Source organism: Lagopus leucura, unplaced genomic scaffold, assembly GCF_019238085.1.
Source record: "Lagopus leucura isolate 7727_CA_CO unplaced genomic scaffold, USGS_WTPT01 Super-Scaffold_100024, whole genome shotgun sequence".
In the NCBI taxonomy this organism is placed as follows: Eukaryota; Metazoa; Chordata; class Aves; order Galliformes; family Phasianidae; genus Lagopus; species Lagopus leucura.
The window spans coordinates 874,332-897,727 of record NW_024962276.1 but is presented as its reverse complement, the minus strand read 5'-3'; the positions used below and the strand labels follow the sequence as shown (position 1 = coordinate 897,727).

Sequence of the window (23,396 nt, the reverse complement as noted above, 5' to 3'; positions counted from 1 at the left end):
AAAAAAAGGAAAAAAAGGGAAAAGGAAAAAGGGGGAGGGAAAAATAAAAAGCGACGAAAAAGAACAAAAAAAAAAAAAAGAAAAAAGGAAAAAAAAATGGGGGAAAAAAAAAATTCAACGTATCTAACGATGGTGAGTTGATGCGAGGAGCGGAGGAGAGCGGGGCGGCGCGGCGGGCAGCGCTGCGGCTCAGCGCCCCATGGCCCCGCAGCCCCGCGCGCAGCGCACAGCCCCGCCGCGCCGCGCCGCGCTCCCCGGCAGCCCCCGGGCAGGGCGGCGGCACAGCGCCCGCCCGGGGCCCACCCTCCGTCGCGGCCCACCTTGCGGCAGGGCCCCCGCTAACCCCTTCCTCGCCGCCGCCGCGCAGCCCAGCCGCCCACCCGCGGGGGAAAAGAGGGGGCCGGGCTCCGCTCGCTCCGGCCTCCTCCTTCTGCGGGTGCGTTGGCCCATCTGAGGGTCGCTGGTGGCGGACTCGGAAAGTTCGCTGCTCTCCCTGAGCTCTGCGGGTCTCTTTTGTTTGGTTTGGTTTGTGGGTTTTTTTTTTTTTTTTTTGGTTTGTTTTTTGTTTTGGTTTTTTTGGTTGTGAGAGGTGTATGATGCTGCCTGGTCTTTTTGGGAAAATAAGGGGAGGCTCTTGCCCCGAGGTATGGTGGGTGCCTCCGTCCTTGGAGGTGCTCGAGGCTGGGCTGGGTGGGCTCTGGGTACCCTGAAATGATGGGAGGCGTCCCTGCCCATAACAGTGGTTAGAAATGGATGGGCTTTAAGGTTTCTTCCAGCCCAACGATTCCATGAAACAGCAATGAAGCCACATCCACGTGTGCCTCCTGTGATGCTGTGCCACCCTGCACCACATCCCAGGCTGTGCATCCACCCGACCCCCAGCTTGATGCTGAGGAGCAGAGCTGCACACCAACTCAGGCAGCCTCAGCTCCTGACTGTTCTGCAACAGCACAACAAATGCACCTCAAAGGTCTGCTCCTCTTCTGGCTGCTGAGCATCACCTTTGAGCTCCAGGAGCCACCACAAAGCAGCCAGAAAAGCCTTCCCATCCTGCCCTCACCTGCAGATGCTCACCTGGCTCTCTGCTCCCATCTCTGGATGTACGAGAAGCCCATGCATGCACCCTTTGGATCTCTGCCTGATATCAACAAGTCCATTGGAGTGCAGTGACAGAGAAAGGCAGACACTGGTGAGGTACAGTTCAGCTCAAGACAGCTCGAGCCAAATACATACAGATGGGGGGATTAGCTGCCAGCAGAAGGGTCTCCACTGGAAACCAAATGCTCAGAACTGCCTTTGCTGGGAGCAGGAAACAGCCCGCTCCCACAGCCACACCAGCACTGAACCCGAGGGGCAGCAGGACAAGCACCAGCTCTGTAGCTCAAAGGCATCTCACTCACATCCCCGCCTCCTTTCTTGCAGCCATGATGTTCCCCATTCGGGATGTCACCATCGGAAGGAACGTGGCCACCAGCCCAAGAAGCGTGGGCAGAGGGCTTGTTGCTGTGATTGCTCTCCATGCCAACAAGATCCACCACCTCCATCGGTGCTGAACCCCTCGTGCTCCAGCAGCTGCCCTGCTCCAGCACAGGACTCCTGCATCCATCCCACTCCCTGCTCACACAATATTCCATTGGGGCATGACCTGGATCACCCTCTTTGCACCCTTTTCCCTTCTCATTTTCTCCTGATCCACAAATGCACTTCATGAGCGATGCTCTGAGCTCCAGACAGGCTGCTTACGTGCATGAAGCGGGGGCAAAGCCCCTTGTTATTCCCTGCCTTCAGCTAATTTCCTTCCCTGCAGTTCTGGAAGACATTAGCCAAAAAGGTTCCAAATTTCACAGCTGAGTACAGTAGCTGGAAAATCCATCAGGGTTCTGTATTTATTATTAAAAATTGTTAAAGGACCATGCTCTCATTAAACCCTAAACATACCCAGAATATCTCCAAACCTGGCTCTGTGAAAATAGGACCAGCCTCCAGCCCTGCTCTCTTTGTCTTTGGGAAAACACAGAACAGACCATGCCAGACCCCATTGTAGGAACACATCCTCAGGACCCATGGGGTGGTGCTCCATGAAAGAAATGGCTGTGCTGCACTCTTGGAATCATGATATATAGTATTGTGTAGACCATAGAATCATAGAATGGCCTGGGTTGAAAAGGACCATAGGTGCTCATCCAGTTCCAACCCCCTGCTGTGTGCAGGGTCACCAACCAGCAGCCCAGGCTGCCCAGAGCCACATCCAGCCTGGCCTTGAATGCCTGCAGGGATGGGGCATCCACAGCCTCCTTGGGCAGCCTGTTCCAGTGCCTCACCACCCTCTGGGTGACATATTATATAATAATATACAATATAAGATATTATATAATACAAGAGAGACAAAGCAGTGTGCTGAAGAAGCAGTCAGGGAGGACAGGTGGGTGCCAGGGACCTGCGTGGGGACCAGTGCTTCTCATCACCACTCGTGCTGAGCCAGCGCCCTACTGACAAGTGGGTACGGTTGGGTGCAATTTGCTTCCAAGCTGTCGTGCCCCTGCTGGGCCCATTGTAGGTGGGCACCTCCCAGCTCACAAGGAGATACTCAACAAAGCCAAAGGGCTTTGGTTTCAGTTTGGATTCCTGACTAGAGATCAAGGGAAGCAGTGGGTGAGCGCAGAGCGTGCAGTGAGAATGGCAGCCACGAGTGCAGTGCCGAGGGGAGGCAGGGCAAGCCAGCGAATGATTCCCAAAGAGGCTGGCATCTGAGAATAGCTCAGATTACATCTAGAGGTAAGGCTGCAGGGTCAAACTGAGAGGTCCCAGAGATGAGAAAATCCTCTGTTGAAACAAAATGGCAGTGCTCAGCTAGGGGTGATCCACCAAAATTAAAACTACGGAAGATCTATGATGGCCGTTGAAGTGAGGAGGGCTGCAATTATTTCCAACAGCACTGTGTGGGGAGTTTGGTCCACTCCGGTTGTATGTGTCCCAGAAATTCACATTTGGCTGCTCCTTGAAGAAGGCTGGAGAGCACCGTGTGGTCTGTCAGCTCTCACAGGTGGGCTCCATTTCTTACCTTTCAGCCTAATTTTTCGTATTGCTTAATTTCAGCCCATTATTTCTGATTAAACGCTTTGTGGAAGGCGCACAATTGCTCCCCAGCCTGGATTTTCATGTTTTAATGATGGTTAATTATCCCAGGAGAAACTTGTATTTTTACTTTTTATTTGAAGCGCTTGTGCCCAGGGTGGTTTATTCTGAAGTTTAATTAGTGCATTTCAGAACTAGGCATCTCGATTAAGTCATTGCTGGGTGAGGATTTACGACGGCTGCGTGCAGCCTTGGTGCACCTGCTAAAGCACACAGTGGATGCACTGATCAGTTTGGCTTTGCGTGTACTGAGCAATGGGACGTTTGGGGTTGAGGCATGCCAACCAAACACTGCCATGGGCTCAGGGAAGGGGCATCTTGCAGTGATGGGCTGATAGAACCATAGAATGGGTTGGAAGGAAGCTCGACGACCATCCAGTTCCAATCCCTGCCGTGGGCTGGGTGCCTCCCAGCCCCCCATCTGTGCCCTGGGGCAGCTCAGGGATGGGGCACCTGCAGCTCTGTGCAGCAGTGCAGCACCTTGCTGCCTCTGGGTGAAGAATTTCCTCCTCGCATCTGACCTAAATTTCCTCTCTTTTAGTTTAAAGCCATCCCCCCTCGTCCTATCACTATCAGACCACAAAAGTCAGCCCTGCTGTTGCAGACGAGGAGGATGGCTACAAGTGCAGGTGCTGACGGTGGGAAGGGCAGCCCATAGCTGCCTCAAGCAGAGTGAAGGCACTGCACACACTGATAGCAGCCCCAGACTCTGGCAGAGCCACATCTCCAGCCCCGCCATCTGCCTGCATCCAAGGCTCCATTTCAGCCTATTAGGGAGATTGGGGTTGGCTGCAAACATCAGATGTAGGCATAGGTTTGGCACGCATCCATCCCTCTCCTGCTGTCTCATAACGCCAAGATTTTGATTCAAGCTCATCTGCAAACGCTAAGAAAGCATCAGTGTTGGAACACCAAAGCAACACCGCAAGAAGGGGAGAAAAAAAGACAACATACCAAAAAAAAAAACCAACAAGCCAAGAACTCCTTTTCATCACATTATCCAAACAAACTGGAGCTGTGGACAAATACAATGACACCTCCCAAAATCTGCTCGAGAGTCCAAACACCAATGGCTGAGCAAAGCAAGACGCTCTGGATCCCAAACTCACAGCTATGCCCACGGGTGGGAGAAAAGCACCTCCCATGAGTGCCATGGAGCTGCCTGCTCACACGTAGCTTATTTACACGGAGAGCTCTCTGGCACACGGCATGAAGGAAATGTGCAATGAGGGCTCCGAGCCCTTTGCCATCCCACAACAATAGGGTGGCTGCGCCAGCTCCACGAGCGCACAGCCTCAGCCCCGGCGAGTTTCAGTGGGGAGGGCTTTGTGTTTTGTTTTGCTCTTCGAAAGATAGCCCTGTAATTTAGTGAGTCATGCGTTCTACATCCCTTGTTGCTTTTCGTTTTCAACATCTTTAAGCTGTTTGTGGAGAAGGCGCTTATTTTTAGACTTCCCATCAGCGAGGGTTTGTTTGGGGGGGAAAAGCTCCATTGAGATTTTTGTAGCTGGGGTGCTAACAGGCAAATTTCCTGATGGGAAGACAGTTGTTTTTTTTTTTCCCTTTTCTTTCCTTTATTTCTCACTCGGGAACAGGCAGTGATTTTGGGGCACACCAAAGTCTGGGAAGGTGCAAGGAGGAGGAGGTGGTCACGAGTGAAAGCAGTCACATGCAGAGCTCAAATAGTTGATGTGGGCTCTGGGAACACTCATCCTCCCCTTCCTTCTTCATCAAACCTGAGTACCTCCTGCTGCGCCTTTTGTAGGGTGAATGGGGGAACATCCCAGCCCAGCACAACCCTACATTGCTCAGCACTGGGGACACAACCACGGGCTCTTTGCTTTGTGCTATGGAGATATATATGGGTCTCACCACCCTGGAGCAGGCAGTGGGGCAGATGATCCCCCATCCCCGTGGTACCCACAGGTGCCACCTCCCCAGCCCAGGGACCGCAGTGGCTCTTTGGAGCATTTTCCAGGGCACATTTGTAGTACTGCTGAAACCTGCAGCCTTAATGGATGGCTGGAAGCGTTCCAGGCACTCCGGCTGTCACCTCGCCCCGTGTCACACCCAAGTTCTGTTCCACAGTCTCCAAGCAGCATAAGGCAGCACAGCAGGTCTATGTCCTGGCTACAGACCTATGTCACTGCACAGCTCATCATTTTGGGGACACACAACCTGAACTGACACAGCCACGTACCCACGCCGAGCTCTCTCTCAGCTCCAGCTTCATGTTAGGGCTCAGCATCCTCTGGAGGAGCTGCCACCACCTCCCCGTCACACATTTCCATACAACACACCACACATGCAAGATCAGCTTTCACCGTGTCACAGGTCCTTGCAGAACAGCACAGTGACAGTTTGCTGCAACTCCGACAACCCAGAGCCCATTGGTTGGGAAGAGCATCTCCAAGAGGAGCCTGCTCATGGACTGGGCTTGCTTGCAGCAGGAGCAAGGCACAAGGATAAATGCATTCAAGCTGCAGGGTGGACAGTGTCAATAGGGTTCGTTTGTTCTATTATGTATCATGCCATGTGCCCCAGCTCTCCATCCACAGATCTGAGCCATCAGCTGTGAACACCTGTCAGGGAGTTAAGTCATCTTCCAGTTTCTGGGTAGAATAACTGGAGAGGATAAGGCTGATTGAATCAGCAAGTTCTTAATGCTGGAAGTGCAATGGTTTGGAAAAAAAAAGTTCTTATTTTGTCAATTAAAAGCTTTTGGCATTAAACCAGGAAAAGAAAAAAAAAAAAGAGGAAGAAGAAGAAATACAAACCACCCACCAAAACCAGCCTTCATTAGTGGCTGTATTGCAGTATGGGAGGAAGGCAGGTAGTAGGTGAATGGGTGGTGGAAAGGAGATAACAGGACTTCGTGTCCTCCTGTTTGTCCACTAGAGACAGAAATTCCCATTTAGAAAACCCAATATAAAATGCAGTTCTCTCCTAACTACTGCATCTACCGTGTATTGTTTCTCCGAGGAAAAAAATAAAAATTATAAGTGACTTTGAAGTCCTCCAATGCCATCAAGAACATTTTTTCCCAAAGTATCTCAAAAGCAGCAAAAAATAAGAAAAAGAATTAATGACTGCTAACAGCCGAAACAGATGGTCTGCTGCGAATCCCCACAGCCTCCCGCAGCCATGAGTCAAGCCATTTTTCAACATGGTGAAGAAGGAAATAACAATAATACAAAATAATAATAATAATAATAATCCAATTTCCAAGATGATCGCGCTTCTGAAAACCCATTGGACTTCCCAACTGTGACTGACGTGGAGGTTTGGCCGGGTCAGACCTTCCATGGGCTTCAACCTGGAGTCACGTGCAAGGGTTCGGACACAGCTGCTTCCACCACAAGATGCGGGATGAGATTTTACTCCAAGATTTCAGCTCAAGACCCATTATGCTGTCAGATCACACGCGCCCAACGCTCAACCCTGAGAGCTGCATCCCTCCCACCCCATCCTCCCAGCCACCGCCTCAAGGATCCAAGACAAGAAAACCACTTGCCAGGAGGAAAGCTCCAGCTGCTGGCTCCTCTGCCGCGGCTCCTCCTCGTCCCCCTGGTCGCTGTCATGCTGGGGCTGCCCCTCTCCACGCTCTTCGATCAGCCCCATCGGGCAGACGTGGCCGCAGGTCCTGTGGAGCACACGAGCTCATCATGGGCTCAGCTCAGCCGGCAGCGCGACCCTGTAAGGAGTTGACAGAAACTTACTGCACGCACCGTACCGGTTTATCATTTATTTAAGCTTCATCTTTCAATAATTCATGCCAGCCTTTCTCTGTGGAGTGGGACAACAATGGCAGGAGCGCAGCAGGGCAGGCAGGGAATAACCACATCTGGAACAGATGTTCAGTTCTAAATAAAAGCTGGTTTCGCAGAGAATGTTCAACGCCATGGGAATAGCAGGCTCTGGGACACAGCCCTGCTCCTTCCAGGGGGCAGCAGCGATTTGCTCAGACGTTTTGAAACACGTGGTTAGGATGGAGCAGATGCAATAGCCAGGGCTGGCTCCAGCTGCGCCAAAACCTGTACCATGCCCCTCAGATTCTCCTGCCCACTGCACACATTGTGTTCTGCAGCAAGGCCACGGGGAAGACTTTTGCAAAGCATGTTCCCTACTTCTGTGGGTAAAACTTGGCTCCTTCCCTCCTGCACCCAAGGGTGCACCAGCAGAACCCCTCACGCCCACAGCGTGGCTGAGCACCAGCTCCCCATTGGGCATCAACCCCACACCTCCAACAACCCTGCACCAGGCTGGGGACACCTCTGAATAAAGTGCTTTATTCCTTTCCCTGTGCCAGCCCTAGTGCTCAGGGGGGTGCCCCAAACTGTACCATGTGTCCCTCCTTATCCTTCCCCAGATCACATTCCTGATAGCTGTGCCCTGCACTGAGCATCCCCTCTCCATGCCAGCCCCTGCCCATCTGCTGCTGGCCCCACTTTCCTTGTAACACAGCTTTTAAGTGCCTTGAAGCAAGAATTGACTTACCATTTTGTCTTGCACACTTGAGGCATGGCCTGAGATCAGACCTCTGCCGTGGGTTATTATTGTACCACTACAGCACTGTTATTACTAACTCGGAGGTTCTGCTTGGCCTCTGGTTTCAGTCCTTATATTTTTTGGACTACCTCATTTATCTCTATGCTTTGCAGCACCTCCAGGATAGCTGAGCTCTTCTGTTTGCATGTTTCCAGACAGTTCTCAAAGCATCTTGTTCTTATTCTTGAACACAAACCCTACCCTTACCCCGCTGGTCAACCACTTAACACCGGAAAGAAAGAGGGTTTTTTTCCTAGATAATGGCTGATCTTGAAGATTGGTCGGAAAATGAAATAAGCAATGACACTAAAGGCCATTAATCAGTAACGAGCAGTGAATAATAGAATGCAAAGCTATCAGCTGCTCCAAAGGATAAGCTACAGAGATCACTGGGGAAATAGCGAAACCATTCAGAACTGGGTCTCCTGCTCACTGCATCTTCCTTTTTCCTTTCTTAAAGTGAACTTGTAGTTATCATTACAGTGGGTGGATGACAGGGAACGCTATGCCAGAGCTCAGAAATAAATGCCTGAGCAGCATCACTTCTAACAGAGAGGAGCCTTCGGGTCACAGGTAGGAGCACAGCCACCACTGTTAGTGCTGTACTGATTTAGTGGCCTCACTGTGTATCTACACCTACATAAATGTGGTCCCCTTGGGGCCAATGTCTTCAATCCACGTTTATAAATTGCTCTCTCACGAGACCACTCAGCACTGTTACACAGAGCTGGTGACAGCTTCGCTCTGTCTTAATGGAAGGCACCAGGAGGCACAAAGCAGGAATCCTAGGGAAGGAGCCATCACCCATAAAGGATATAACAAAATAATAATAAAAAAAGAAGAAAAAGAAAAAAAAAAACCAATCCTGTGATTTCACCCCTTCTTGCTCATTTTAGGTTAGAAATGAGTAATTAACACCAGTTATAAAATGTGGCAAGGAACAGAAAAAAATATCAAAAACAAAACAAAAAAAAAAAAAAAAAAAACACCCCAAAACAAACTGTTTTAAGTAGCTTTACTGCTTTTAATTCTCAATTCTAATCCAATATCTAAAAATCCACAAGAAAATAAAAGGAAACTGTATTGATGAGATGGACCATGCATACAAACAGAGGTGGGCACAACTCTCAGGATGCGGAAGTTTTCCTGAGCATTTCACAGCTATTTCCAGTACATCTGGGCTGCACTGGCAATGGCCAACTATGAGGCTTGATCATCAGGGCCACATTGGTCCTCCAGAATTAAGGAAATGCCACCAGACTGGATGGCAAATCAGCCCCACGGCAAATCAGTAGGATACAACTGGAGCATGTCAATGGGAAATAACTAGGAGCAAGAGGAACAAATGGTAGCAAAGGATTTTCCAACCAAAAACCTTAAGAAAATAGTTTTCTCAGCTGCCCTGGGATGTGAGCTGGACAGGCAGTGGAATCTTCATTCTTCAAGAGAAAGCCTTCTGCAACTTTGGGCAGGTGCTGGACTAGAGATGCGAAGGGCCCCTCTCAGGCGAAAGCTTTCATAAAATTGTAAGTTTTTTTAACCATCACATAGAGGAGGAAATAGGGGGAAAATAGAAAGAGGCAAGGCAAAAACCTTTCAGACCCCTTCCTTGCACAGAACACATCCTCTATGTTTGCCTTAAGCCCATCTCCCAGTGCCCAGATGAGGGCACAGCATGGAAATGTCTCCACTTGGGCAGAGTTGTGTTACTGAAGCGGTTAAAGCTTTAACCAAGGAAAGCACTTGCAGCCCAGCCCTGCTGGCTGGCCAAGCACTGCAGTGCTCCTGGCTCCAGCTTCTCTCTCTCCTCTTTTGCTTTTTGCTGTCTCGTGCCAAGCGTAAGGATCTGGCCTGCTCCACAGCCCACCTTGCCAACACGATTGTGGTGACTCACTCAACAGCTCTTCATCACAACACATTCTTTCAATGGGACTTCATTTTAGATGGCACCATCTTCAAAATCTGATGGCGGAGAAAGGCAAGGAAAGCTTAAACATGCATGCATGGGGAAGAGATGGGTCAGCAGGGCTGAGACACAACCGTGGGGTGATCCTCACTTTTATTTATTTATTACCTCTAGCAGTAGATAGCCAAATTCACAGATTCAAATAAGAAAGAAAGCCCAGCTCAAAGGAAAAAGAAGGTCCTCGTATCACTCCTTCCATCAGGCTGACACCTCTTCATCTTGGGGAATTTAACATCTGTTACATAATTCAGAGAAAATGTGGTTATTTTCCAGGCTTATTTATAGCTCAGAAGCTAAGGCTGAAAATGAAAATCATCAGCAGCTGCTCCAGACTTCACCTCTTGGCAAAGGAGGTGAGAGCAGGTACAAAGGCTGGCTGTGGGTCAGGGCTCTGCTGTACTCCAAGGCTCCTCATTACAAGCCATGAAGGACAGAGCTTGGATGGCAGGGCTGCTGCTTGGACATCTGGATCTCCAGACTTTCCTCACATCTAATTTTTCTCTCCAGTAAAGGCACATTCCACGAGAGGAGGCAGAGAAGAGGTTCACGGGTATGAGAGTAGACTGGAAGAGTGACTATGCAAGGAAGATGCTTTCACTGCCCCTCAGGTAGATAAAGCATTTTTATTCATCAGGAGTCGAGTAGCATTCAAGAAGACCACCAGGATGTACAAAGACTTGGATGCAAGGGCTTTTTCCCTAATGCATATGTCACCCTTTAACTTGGAAAGCAGAAGAAATGCACTTGCCACCTGGAGCAGTGAGAAGGTCAATCAGAACTTGAGTGCTCTGTTTCTGGTGAAGTTGGAAGTACACTGCCATGGATAGACCTCTCTGCCCAGGAAAAAGAAAATGCTTTAAATACTCCCTAGCAGCATTTCCAAACAGGATTCAGGCAGAGCAATAGCCTTGGTAAAGGCAAAGACGTGGCTGGGATAAATGTACATGCCTGTTGTTGAAATGCACAACCTGCAGCTCATAGGCCTCATCACACAATGAGAAAAAGCCCCCCAGACCTTGACATCTCCAGCCCATCATAACATCAGTGACAGTACAGGGTGATGTAAATGACCTTCTCATTAAGTGGCAGGACCTGAAGTTAAAGTTCAGCTTGCTGCAGTCCCAAATTCATGGGGCTTCAAGTCAACACAGAAAAAGCAAACCTGACAAAAGATCGCGACTAATGCAAAGTCACTTCATCTTCTGGCACTTGATAAAGGCCAAGAATGTTTGGCAAGAATACCAGACACCATTGCCGGCCAAGGGAGGAGGTTGAGGTTGTGGATGCCCCCTCCCTGGAAGCACTCAAGGCCAGGCTGGACAGGGCTGTGAGCAACCTGGTCTGGTGGGAGATGTCCCTGCCTATAGCGAGGATTGGAACTGCATGATCTTAAGGGTCCCTTCCAACCCAAACCATTCTATGATTCTTTTTCCCCCCCCGTGAGGTAGTTGTGCTGTTCAGCTCTGAGCCCTGCAATTTCAGATATTCCCCATGGGAGGAGGTGACCCATACCTAAGAGGTGACCCATACCTAAGAGGTCCATTGGTTTGGATCAGAACAACAAAGTGCATGGCCTAGGCATCAGGCCATCAGAAAGCAGGGGCTCATCTTTTCCTAGCTCAAATGATAAGAAATGCTTAAACACTCAATAGGACAGAGAGTAAACCTCACAGACCCTGTCTGAACAAAAAAAATAAACAGACAAGAAATGAATTTCTTCATGTCTAATCAATATTCAGATGTTTACAACATGCAAAGTAGCAGCAGAACTGAATGGAAACCCATCCAAAGAAGTGACGCAAGCTTGGAGGCAACTCCAATAGGAAGCAGAAATCCTTGGTGCAACAGCTCCTTTCAGATGGTGCAGAGATGGCTCCAGGCAGCACAGCCCACCTTCTGACTCACCACTGGATCATCAGAACTGGCACGTATCCCTCACCCTAGGGACTGCATGTCATAGCCTTTATGTGGTCAGGAACCACAAGGCATCTAACGTGCCCCAGGAGAGGTGGGGTCACAAGTGAGGCTCCTTCTGCAGCTGGGTTTGCAGCTGATTCAGCCATCTCCAGCAGAACTTGCTGGCTTCTTCACTCCCAGCCCAGAGCTGTGGGTTACTGGGCTCCTCAATTCAGGCCCTAGAGAAATTCCCATGCAGACTTCAATGACCTAGTGCAAAAATAATAACGATTCAAGTGAACCGTTTCCCTCAGTCTGAATTCAACAAATTCGAGAACAGCATCAGAGAACCCAAAAATGATGTTTTCAGACCAAAAGACACCATTTTGGCAAAGAACTATCAGCTTTGTCTTAATGTAGCTGAGACACTTTCCCCTCCTCCCTATAACTCTTCCCTCTCCATCCAGCTGAAAGTCCCCTCACTCTAACTTTCATGGGCAGTACGTCATGTTTTTCCCATGCTTATCTCACCACGTGGATCAGAAACGCACCCTTCTTTCTTCCTCTTCACCTGAACTGCTCCCGAAAGCTTTCCTGGGAGAGTACTGCACAAGGAAAATTCCCTTTGGAGTTTCAGGGCTGGAAGAAATCACTGTCTGCACGGGAACAGCAACAGCCACAGGACAATTACACTGCAGCAGAAGTCTGCAGGGAGAGGAGAGGCTGCTCTTGCTATGGTCTGCCTGACATCAGCCTGACATCACCATCTGGCAGTAGTTTCCACAGCAATGCATCTTGAAATACACTGGGTGCAAAATGTTGCCCAAGGAGAGCAGCCTGGCAAAGCTTCTTGAAAATATTCTCTACTATCCAGAGGTGGTGAAGTTTTCTGGCATGGGACCTTGCATCCCTACTGTTCCTTCCTGCCTTTGTACGCTAAGCTGCAGGGCAGCAGTTGTAGGGTCGGTTGGGTGCATCCCAGCTGATGAAGTGCAAATACAGAGCCACAGGGAAGTATGTTGGCAACTTCAAAGCTCTTGAAAATTTAGAGAAGTCCAATTATAACTGTTAGCCAACAATGAATTTGTGCATTATTCACAGCCTTTAGGAAAAGCAACTGGCGATGTCAGAAGAATTGTAAGCTGAGGATTTGGAGTAAATGACCTCCTGTTCTTATTGTGCATTTGCCACGTACTGGAAGAAAAACAGGAAAGAGCCTTGCCAAGGTGTGGGGAGCAAATAGGGAAGGAAAAGAAACCCAACAAAAATGAATAGGATTTTGTTGGCAGAATTAAGACTTACAAATTACCGCTGCTCCCTTTCTCCCAACTTCTGTAATGTAATTGCTGTGTGCTGAGACTAATTCAACTGAGATTCTTCTGCTGTGAAGGTGGAAGCAGCAGCTCATGGCAATGCCCAGAGCAGATGGCTCCTCAACAATCCAACCAGGACTGCAGGCAGCAGCATGGGAGCCAAAAAGAAACAGGGTTTAGGTCAAGATCTGGCAGGGCTAGATGTAAGCAGATCTTCATTAGGTATTTATTAGGATGGCTGGGAGGCCAGAGATATAAATATAGAACAGCAAATAGTTATTTTGAACTCAGAGCTACGGTCACTGTCAACCAATTGCACAAATCAACACCTTGGCATATAGGAGATGTCCAGGCTTAATTGGATAGCACTCAGTAGTTATTCTAGCACACAAATACACCCATCCATCTCGCTAATGATGCTGCTCCAATCACATTTTTACATATTACTCCTGATATCCATAGCTTCCAGTTACAGCCACAAAACCACACTCAATCCTAACCCACACTGCTACTATTTATATAGGACTCAGCTTAGCAGGAGGCATTCAGCGATGAAATGTCTGGTGAGGAGTGGGTCTGTCATCGAGTGGTAGAGGTTGGTCTGCTCCACAATGGGAAAGAAAAGAATCACAGCTTCAATGAGCTCCATGGCCTTGATGGAGCTATGGATGGGATCCAGGTGAGCTCAGGTGAGTCCTCAGAGCTCTGGTAATGATAAAGCTTCAAGCCAGCATTCAGAAGCACAGTGGAACTGTGGTTTGCATGCTGAATAGGAAAAACCTTTTTCTGATATCATAACTAATGCTTCTCTGGAGGTTGTCCTGTGCCATAGTAATGGTAAACTGGTGAATGCTGCAATATGGCACCACTGATGCTCTTCTGGAAGTCAACCATAAAGCTGAGAGGATTGTTCTAGTCTTCCAGATCCACACACAAAGCTTTATCCCAGCTCAAGAAAGTAAATGTAAGGATTTATAAAAAGATCAATACATTTGATTAATCTCAACATATGTTTTTGTGCCATGGATTCAAGCTACTTCATTTGAGGTCATAAGCTTTTCTGAATCAAGACTTTACTAGCAACTCTAAGTTCTGTAAAAGAAGTTTCTGAATGTTTATGCTGTTTTTCAACAGTACTTCAAGATTTTACTTATTAAAACAAGCTTAGTTTCCCCATTTTATGTATGTACAGCAATTGGACAGATCAACACAACAGGAAAGGCATTACAACAAAGGTGTGATGATGGAAGGATGGAAGGACCAGCACGATACAAAGGTGCTATAAAGGAAGGGAAGAAGATTGCTCACCCGTATCAGAAGATTCCAGGTTCATAGGGAAAAAGCTTCGCCAAGAAGAGATCTCCAACCAAAGATCCTTCCCTACTGGCAGTCAGCCCTTAAATAAGGTCTGTGGAGGCACAGCCAGGCCTTTCTATCACTGGGATGAATTGCCTTCACCTGTGCTGCCAGGGCTGACCAGTCCTTTCCCCAGGTGCTCAATCAGGCCATGGCTCAACAGTTCCCATACATTATGTCACAAAAATTCTCTAAAAAGCATAGGATATGTATTGTAATCAAATGTTCTTGTAAGCATTCTAGCTTTTTAGTAAACTAAATGTGCTCTGTTTTTTCGTATTCTGAAGTCACACAACCATAGGTTGGTTTGGGTTGGAAGGGACCTTCAGTCATCTCTGCAACTACAACTTCTACCTTTTTTTTTTTGTTTCCTGCAATTTGTCAACAGAACATATTTACATCTGACCCTGACGGCCGTCTTTATTTTCTTTCAAACATTTCAGTTGTGCTTTAATTTAGTCCCACTCAAACAGTTCTGCTACCACTAACGTGATCATTGCCACAGCAGCATAGCGGCGTTTTCCAAATGAAAGGTTTTTTTCTAACTGGCTGTAGGGATGTTGATATGACTTCATTCAGTATGGGAGGTTCAAATTGTTTACTGGTAGAGGTGTGGCTCAGAAACAAAGGAAATAGTAGGGTTTGCCTTGGGTCAAAACATTACACACAATGCATGCAAAGGGCTGAGCTGCAGTGCTACCTCATGGGTCCTTCTTCTGGGACAGTAACAATATCCAGCTCCTTTTACTGCTGATTTAGCAGTGCCATCCAAGGTAGGCAGGAGTGTACAGCACAGTGTAGAGCTGTTGCATTAAGTATTTTTGCAAGTGGCAGAATTTGAAGAATGGGGACACCCACTTGGGTGAGGATATCAATACAGCTTCCCTCAGATTCTGTTGGAAAGAAGCTGGCTGGTGGGGCTCTGGAAAGCCAGGACACATTGGGAAGACCACTTCTAATTGAGGCCCAACATTTGAAATAATTTTTGGGCATCGTAAATAGATGACTGCAATCATTGAGAAGCAGAAAAGCAGCTTTTAGTTTGGTTCCAAGGTACCAAGGACTACTCAAAGATGACCTTAAAAAATGACAAAGTACATAAAAAATGAAGAAGCTGCTTGAGAAGAAATTAAAAAGAGCAGCTGGAAGAGAACCATTTCAAAACTCCTTATTGCAAGCCTGGAATAAACATACACTGCCAAACAGAGGAGAGCTGAAAGGATGAATGTTTGTGCAGCTACACAGCAGAGTGGAATTGTTAAAAGGCATTCCTCTAAAAGCCCAAGTCATGTTCAAGAGAGGAAATAGAATCCGGAACGTGACAAATTGCATGGAGAGGAATGATATGGCAGGCCAGAAAGGGTTTTGAGCAACAACTTGCTAGAGATATAAAAAGTAACAATAAAATCCCTTCAGGAACATTAGGGGAAGGAGGTTTGCCAGAGTAGTGGTGTGGCTGATAGATGATCACTGCATAAAATGTATTCTCGGGAGAAAGACATAGCAGAAAGGTTAAAGTGAATTGTTTGCATTGTTTTTCATTACGAAGGAGGTGGGAAAAGATGGCTGGGAAAAGAAGGCAAGAAACAGAGATAAATAATCTGTTTTCATAATGGAAGAAGCATCCAGTGGCAAACCCAGAGAGACCTGTCTGATAGATCTACTCATATACTAAGAAACGATCTGGGGACTGGGAGAGTATGAGGACAACAGAATATATCAGCGATAGGAAATTAATCGGGGTAATCAAAACCAGAACTGGTTGTATCAGTTACAAAAAAATCTCACAGAACTCCGTGTCTGAGAAATAAAATAACAGCTGAATTTCAGTGCGAAACAGTGCAAAATAATGCACATGGGAAAAAATAACCTGTAGTCTCCCTACAAAATGGTAAACTATCAACTAGTCATTACCATTCACAAAGGAGTTACTGGAAGGAATATGGATGGTTCCCTGAAAACATCAACTCAAAGCTCAATGTAACTATGGGTGAATATAATGTGAGGGAAAGAAATAGAAGACAGAATTGAAACTGTGCTGTTATCTGAATCACTGTGCACCTACATGATGAATACATTTCTGCTCAGTGCATCCTAGAAAGGAAATAGCAGAGCAAGAAATGGCGAGAGGAAGGAAGTGAAGCTGAACAAAGCCAGAGAACTTCTATGCAAAAATAGACTAACACAGTAGGACCCTTCAATCTGGCAAAGAGGTGGTTGAAAGGGATGTAGGAGACTCTTATCAAATCAGAATTTTATTATGTCCTCAACATGGGGACATAGGGAAGGTCAACAGAGAACAAACACACTCTTTTTCACAGCAGCAGACCTAGGAGTTTTCCAGTGAAACTAACAGGAGCAGATTTTAAAGAATTCAAAGGAAGTATTTTTGCAAGGAGTGTACAATTAAGATGTCGAATTTTTGCCGGAAGACTCGATGGTGCTCAAAGGCAGAAATAGGTTCAAGGAGGACTTAAATAATTCACTGAAAATGAGACAGGCATAGCCCCCAGCTCAGGAAGCGTCTGTGAGTGATCAACAGAAGCTGGAAAGTTGTAAGAGAAGGCATGTGCTGCACTTGCACTCTTCCAGGATAATAGGTGAAATGGGAATTTGTTCTCACTGTGTTATACAGTAGCTGTGTTGAGGCGTAGCTCAACATAGGAACTCCCACACCATTGCCCTGGGACTATGTTTGGGTTGTTTTTTTTGCTGACATAGAGGGAAATGTTTCCTCCTGTAGCTGCTGGACACTGAGAGCTAAAGTCATTCTCCATCAAACTGCAGAAATTCTATGTGGATCACATTTTTGACATGAAGTGTTCAACTAATGGTCAAGAAAAAGCCAAGTGAGTCATTGAATGTGACCCTATACTTTGCACAGAGCAGGTTCTTTTCATAATTCACACTATTAAGCTCAGCTAATCTGTCATTTAATATCCTCTGTGGTGGATCTAACTTAAGCACATTATCACAGAGAAAAAAAAAACATCTTATTCCCAGGGACTTCCAAGGGCTTGTCTTCAGCAAACTGCACCACAAGGGTGGGTGTTCTGTCATGTACTTTGGTAGCATTGTCACTGATCTGTATTGCCAGTACAACCAGCTGCCTCTGGCAGACACAAATAGCAGAGGGGCTTGGGGGACCTGGAGAACACCCACATTGCTCTCAGGCACCACGATGCCTCCTTGTTCATGGATATGCATGGACATCACAGTGTTCTGCTTGGGACTTTCTCATCAGGACACATGTGGTTACCAAAGCTCGTCCATAGCAGTGGTTTCTGGCAAGTTGCAGCTGACCCTGCCTCTCATCCAAGCTGTTTGAGAGGTTTGCCTCAGGCCCAGCACAGCATCTGATGGGTTTTTAACAGCAGGTAAAGGGCAAGAGCAGGGTGAATGTTGCAGGGGGTTAGCAAGGTCTCTCAAGGCTGCCTGATGCCTCTGGCTGCTCCCAGCCAGGACAGAGCCTGTTTTCTCAAGCATTAAATGAGACCTGAGCTGCATTCCCTGTCATCTTTTGTGCCACAGATGATATAAGCTTGTATTCCTCCATCATGAAACCCCTGTCTGAAGTCGCACAGTTCAGCCGGGTCGTAAAGAGCAGTGACAGTAGTTTCCACAATCTGTCTTATTCTTGTACCCCAGAGAAAGCTGCGTCTCTCATAAACGACATTTCACAAGGAAATAAAATATTTATCAAAGTTCCCGATGACAGCACTGTATGATTTTGCTCCTTCAATCAGCAGGTCACAAGACAAGATCACTTTCAGCCCATGGTCCAATCCGACGCAGAAAAGAATCAATCTACTCTTTCAACTTGCTCGTCAAGGGTGAGGGTTTTCTAAAACATCTCAATCTTCCCACTCCCCATGGCCATTGGAATCTGAACCCTGGGGCTGGGCTGGGAGCAGTGGCCCTCCTGCCTGCTTGTGACACCCATCACGCCATGATGGACCGTGTGGCCCTCCACTGTGTGAGGTCTTGCCCATCAGGACCATGATTTTGTGTGGACCCGTGTACAATGCCAAGTGGTGATGTCACAGAACCAAAGCTTCTCAGCACAGCCACAACTCACATTACAGTCCATTCATGTGTTCTAGCTCAGGTGCCCACAAGCAATTTCATCTCCACTAGCAGCTCACTGGCCACTGCAGAACTCCTGCCCTTCTCAAAGCCAGCAGCTGACCCCCTGCTCATCCAGCAGGCTCCTGGGCACGGCTGCAAACCTGGAGCCACCCCCTGGTGTCACTCTTGGGTGGCTGTGGTGTCACACACTGCACGAGCAGGAAGCACCCTAGGGGCAGGCGGACCTGGGTTCTCCTCCGTGAGAGTGCTGGTCATAGCACAGCAGCTTTCTCCTCAAACCCCAGGAAAGCTTTATTATTCTCAACCCTCTCCTGTCTTCATTGACTGATTTACCAAAGCATGTTTGAAAGGGAGCAAAAAGAAAAATACATCCCTGTTTCATTTACAGTTCTTCATATGCCAGACCATTCTTGTGTCTACTCTTGCAACAGATCCTCCAAGGGAAATTCCTGTAAAACCACCCAAGGGCATTCTGCCAGCTTCCAACACAGCGTGTAAAACTCCCGGGAGTCCACTAAGCCACTCTGCAATAGGAGCCAGGCTCCCAGAGCACTTGGGCAGTTCTCAATCTGGAGTCAATGCTTTGGGGAAAGCCAGAAATAATTCATTGTCATTCCATTCCTGAGCAAACCAGGTCTCAGCATAAAAGGATTTAAAGGGTGAAACCTCTGTCAAGTTGGGCAACACCTAGAGGTGACTACTGAAAACCTGCTTTCAAGGATCCCCAGGGCTTCCGATGCAGTTTGTCTTGACTTTATCTAATGGTCAGCCTCTGGTAGACAATTGATTTCCAGCAGTCTCTGGGTGGAAAACAAGTTGTAATTGTCTGTGCAGCCTCTTGCCTCCCTCCATTAAAACACAGGTTTTAGCTCATACACTAGAAGTAGCTTACGTTCAAAAAAGAAAAGTTCAAGAAAAAAAGAAAGAAGTATCAGAATAATGAAGGAAAAAAAAAAAAAAAAAAAAAAAAAAAGGATAAAAAACTCAAAGAAGAAAATGTGGCAGCAGATGGTGGATTAGCTGCCCTGAAAGGCCACCTGAATCCAGCTAAGCCGTCGATGATCTGCACTGATAACCCCACATCTGGATTCCCCGAGCCCCAGACATGACTGCTCTCTTCCTTCCCGGCCGCAGTGATGTTTGTATCTCGAGCACACTGCTTAATAACTGTGTCATTTCATTCATACGATGCATTTTTACAATCTGAGACCTCTGTGGAATGTTACGACTATGTTTAATTTATCATACTAATTCAATCTGTAATATCCTGCCAGAGACGTAGAACAGGGTTGACATATGTCCCTTGTTCTGAATAGAAGATTGTGTTAGAGTCTAGCAGCTAGAAAGAGCAAATTCAGGTTTTATCTCAGTCAGATCCATTTTGGAACCTTCCTGCTCCAGAAACCCTGCTATTTTTCTTTTGTTTAAAGGTGGTTGGCAAAGAAAAAGCGAAAATGAGAACCGTGTCTTTTGTGTTTCTGCTCTTTCCAGTGTATGGAGCAGAGGAAGTGGGAAAGGTTATTACCTACAATAGAAAAAGAATTACTTTTCTGCTCTTTCTTCAGAAACTCAGGTCTTGCTTGTAGAAGGAAAGCCTTGAATGGATGGAGATTGACAAGCAGAGCAAATTGCCTTTCAGGACGTTATGAAGCCACATGCCCACTCAGACTGATCTCTCATGTTACCAAGGGGCTTGGTAGAAGCTCAGAGGGAGGAACGAGCTCGAGGATTACAGAACACTTATTGCCCCTTAGTGTTTGCAGGACAGGACACCAAATATGCCAGGGGTTGGCTGGGTTCAAGTTCCAACCCACCACAGCCCCCAAGCGTCCGCCCAAAGAGGGAGAGACAAGCTTGGTGCTATTCATCACCCATACCCAAAGAAAATAAAGAGAAGGGAAAAAGGCCTTTTCATCACCACAAAGAAGATCCCAAGTTCAATCTTCTCGGCTTGGAAAAGAAAACCTTAGGCGGGTCACCTTTAGTTTGAGTGATGCCAGGTGAGCTCTTCTCTGCCTGCGTCTATCTGCCAATCCCTCTAATTCCTTTTGTCATCGTGGTTCAAGTGCGTTATTGAAACGCACAGTGCAGAGTTTAATTACGGAGAACAATGAGCTGGATTACACCAACTGCTGATCTTGAAAATAGCTTCTTTTCCCCCCCCTCTTTTAATCACAGCGTCCACGGAATTAGAATGGGAATCCCAAACCCAACAGCCCTGTCCTATTGAGGAGCAATAGTCCTGTGCTCTTGTCTAAGTCACTGAATCACAGAATGGTTGGGTTGGAAGGGACCTCAAAGCCCATCCAGCTCCAACCCTTGCTGTGGGCTGGGTGCCCCCCAGCTGAGGCTGCCCAGGGCCCATCCACAGCCTGGGGCACCTCCAGGGATGGGGCTCCCACAGCTGTGGGCAGCAGTGCCAGGGTATAATTGAAGCAGAACGATCCTGGCCATGGTGTCAGAGTTGACTCAGGTGGGAGCCATATGACACGGGCTCAGCTCAGCAGATTCTCACTTCCAATTTCAGGGGGTTCCTCCTGAAAGGAGGAAAAAAACCTCCTGGTGAAGTTTTGCTGGCACCAGTAGCACCAGCACCAGGCTCCAAACTTGGTAGCGGTGGAGATGTTAAGGTCTGGGCCTGGGAACAAATATCCCGTGCCAGAACGCATTCCCTGAGAGTCAGCAAAACTTTTCAGCCCTTCATTTCATCCTATTATTTCTGCTGATGGCACTATAAATAATTACTCCCCACCCTCCGCGTGCTCGCGATGCTTGAGTCACTTTGCTGAACCAAGACGGATGTTTTGCTCTCTCCATCTCTGCCTGCTTCTATTTCTGGTGGCTCTCACTTCTCACCTGCTGGCTGTCCTGGTGTGCAATGGCACGTGGCAGGGGACGTGTTCCCATTTCTGCCCCTTGATGGTGAGCTCTGCCCCACGCTGCGATGCCCCCACCACTGCTGCACCTACCTGCAGCCACCAATGGGTTTTCAAGCTGGTTTCTTGGGCACGTTTGCTCACATCCCCACTCAGATCCCAGATCAAACATAAAACTAAGGGCACTTTCAGGGTTCCTTGCCAGGTCCCTGGAGTGGAACAAGGCAGCTATTATCCTGCACCGAGTTCCATCACCACGTCACCCAGAGCCTCAAACAGTTCAACCACCGCCTGCACACATCACAACAACAACACAAGAGTCACCTCTGAGAGGAACCCAGGGTCAAACAGTAACCACATAACCCCGGGCACGCAGCACTTGCTCTCCCCCAGCCCTGCACCCCTGTGAGCTCATCACTGCAGGTTTCTCTTTCCCCAGCCGCTTTGCTTCTGCTCACCAGCAGCATCTCCTCGTCGCTGAGTCTATTTCCAAACTCATCACTGCCTACAGCACACCCAACCCCTCCAGGTGCACTTGCTGTTGGGCTGCTGACACACACAGCTCTGCTTCCCTTGGAAGTTTCCCTGTCCCATCCCTCTCTCACTGAGAGCAATTAATATTGGTGACAAAAGACATGCTTTTCTGCCCCGCTGGGGAGCCCCAAAATTTCCAGGTGCTGTAAGACATGCTGAGTTCACAGCATTTCCCCCACAAGCCCTCTGCAATGCCAGCAAGCTGGAGGTGATGCTGGTGGATTAATTGGACTTTTTTTTTTTGCTGTGCTAACGTCTCAATATGCCATACACAAACAGCCTGTTCCTGATTTACGGGGAGCGATGGCCACCATCTAGCACTGCTCAAGGAGATTAGTAGCTGCTTTTCCAACCCTGTTTCAAGCCTCGAGGAGGTTTACTATTCGTCAAAAGTGTTCCTAAGCTCAGCCAGGCACCAAGATGAATGTTTTCTTGGCAGAGCCTCTTCTCCCACTGGAAGGGAGAGGGCTCCTGAGGACCCTCGCCCGTATGGGGCACACCTGCAAGGAGCAGAACCAGCTTGGGGGTCCCAAACACGCACTTGCACAAAAGATCAATGATGCATAACGTAAAGAAATGGCTCTGGAGCATAGAAATATAAATTAAGAGATCACTCAGGTAGGAGCAGAAGGGGGAGAGAAAAATCAATTGGGGAACGTGCTGGTTAGCAGCTGAACGTTCTCCGCCAACAACATTCCCAACGAAGGGCGATTTATCAGCCCAGCCAAAGCTGCTGTGGGCTGTGCTGCTGAACAGACGGAACTCCCAATAACGGGACCGGCTTCCTCGGAGCGCTCTGCATTGCGCATGAAAGGATATGGCCAAGCTCTTCACCTGGTGGACCTGGAGGGGAGGCAGCAGGGAGAGGAGAGGAGCGAGCAGCCGTGAGGGCAACTTCTGCTGTGACTCTTGCTGTAGGTAACCAACTTATCTTCCACCGAGTGCAGCGCTTGGATTTAAAGAGGGAGGGGAACAAAAAACATCCAGGGCACGCAGGGTGAGGAAGGGAGGAGGCTGAGCCCGGGGTCCCCAGGAGGGCACCGTGCAACCCTGCCCAACCCCACGCAACTCTGCAGGGAAAAAATGGAAAGAGATGGGGAATGAGAAGAGAGATGAGAGGGGTGAAGCCACGCGGCAGCCCCGGCCCCCAGCGCGTACCTGCTGCCAGGTGAGCGGGTGCCCCCTGCCATGCCGCCGTGTCCCGAGGTGGTCTGGAGGAAGTGAGAGCACCCACTGTGACTTGGGGAGACAGAACAGAGTACAGGCATTAATTAAAAGAGTCTGAAGGCTCTCTCCTGCTTGCTCACTCGCTCTTTTTTTTTTTTTTTTTTCAGTACAGGATCGGATTTAAAGGGCTAGAATCCCAATTTGGTGGTGCTGCTCCCCGGGAGCGATGCTCACCGGCCCTGTCCTGCCGGCTCCAGCAGCAGCTCGGTGCCCGTAGGGACCATCCTGGTGATCCGGTGGCGGCGGGAGTTCCTCAGTGGCAGCAGCAACAAACTGTAAATCAAGGTGTTGGAGAGCCGGCACGGCTGCTCGCGAGCAGCGATGCTATTGGCAGTGCATTGAGGTGGAGAGCCAGAGGGAGGAAAGTTTGCTCTCTACGAGCTCCTGGCAGCACGGTGAGGCTGGAGGAAGGTCTTGCCCCTGGTCTTAGTGCTGTCTCCTCTCTTGGATGCTGGT

At 48.3% G+C, this 23,396-nt stretch overlaps 1 long non-coding RNA gene across 1 annotated transcript; it reads right to left on the bottom strand.

The window, feature by feature from the left end:
• Positions 1 to 9,114: 9,114 nt before the first annotated feature.
• LOC122184772 lies at positions 9,115 to 14,219 on the bottom strand. Its single transcript, XR_006180616.1, has 3 exons — positions 14,167 to 14,219; positions 9,758 to 9,884; positions 9,115 to 9,645 (listed from the first exon to the last, which is right to left on the bottom strand). It is a non-coding gene; the product is annotated as an uncharacterized LOC122184772 (long non-coding RNA).
• Positions 14,220 to 23,396: the final 9,177 nt, after the last annotated feature.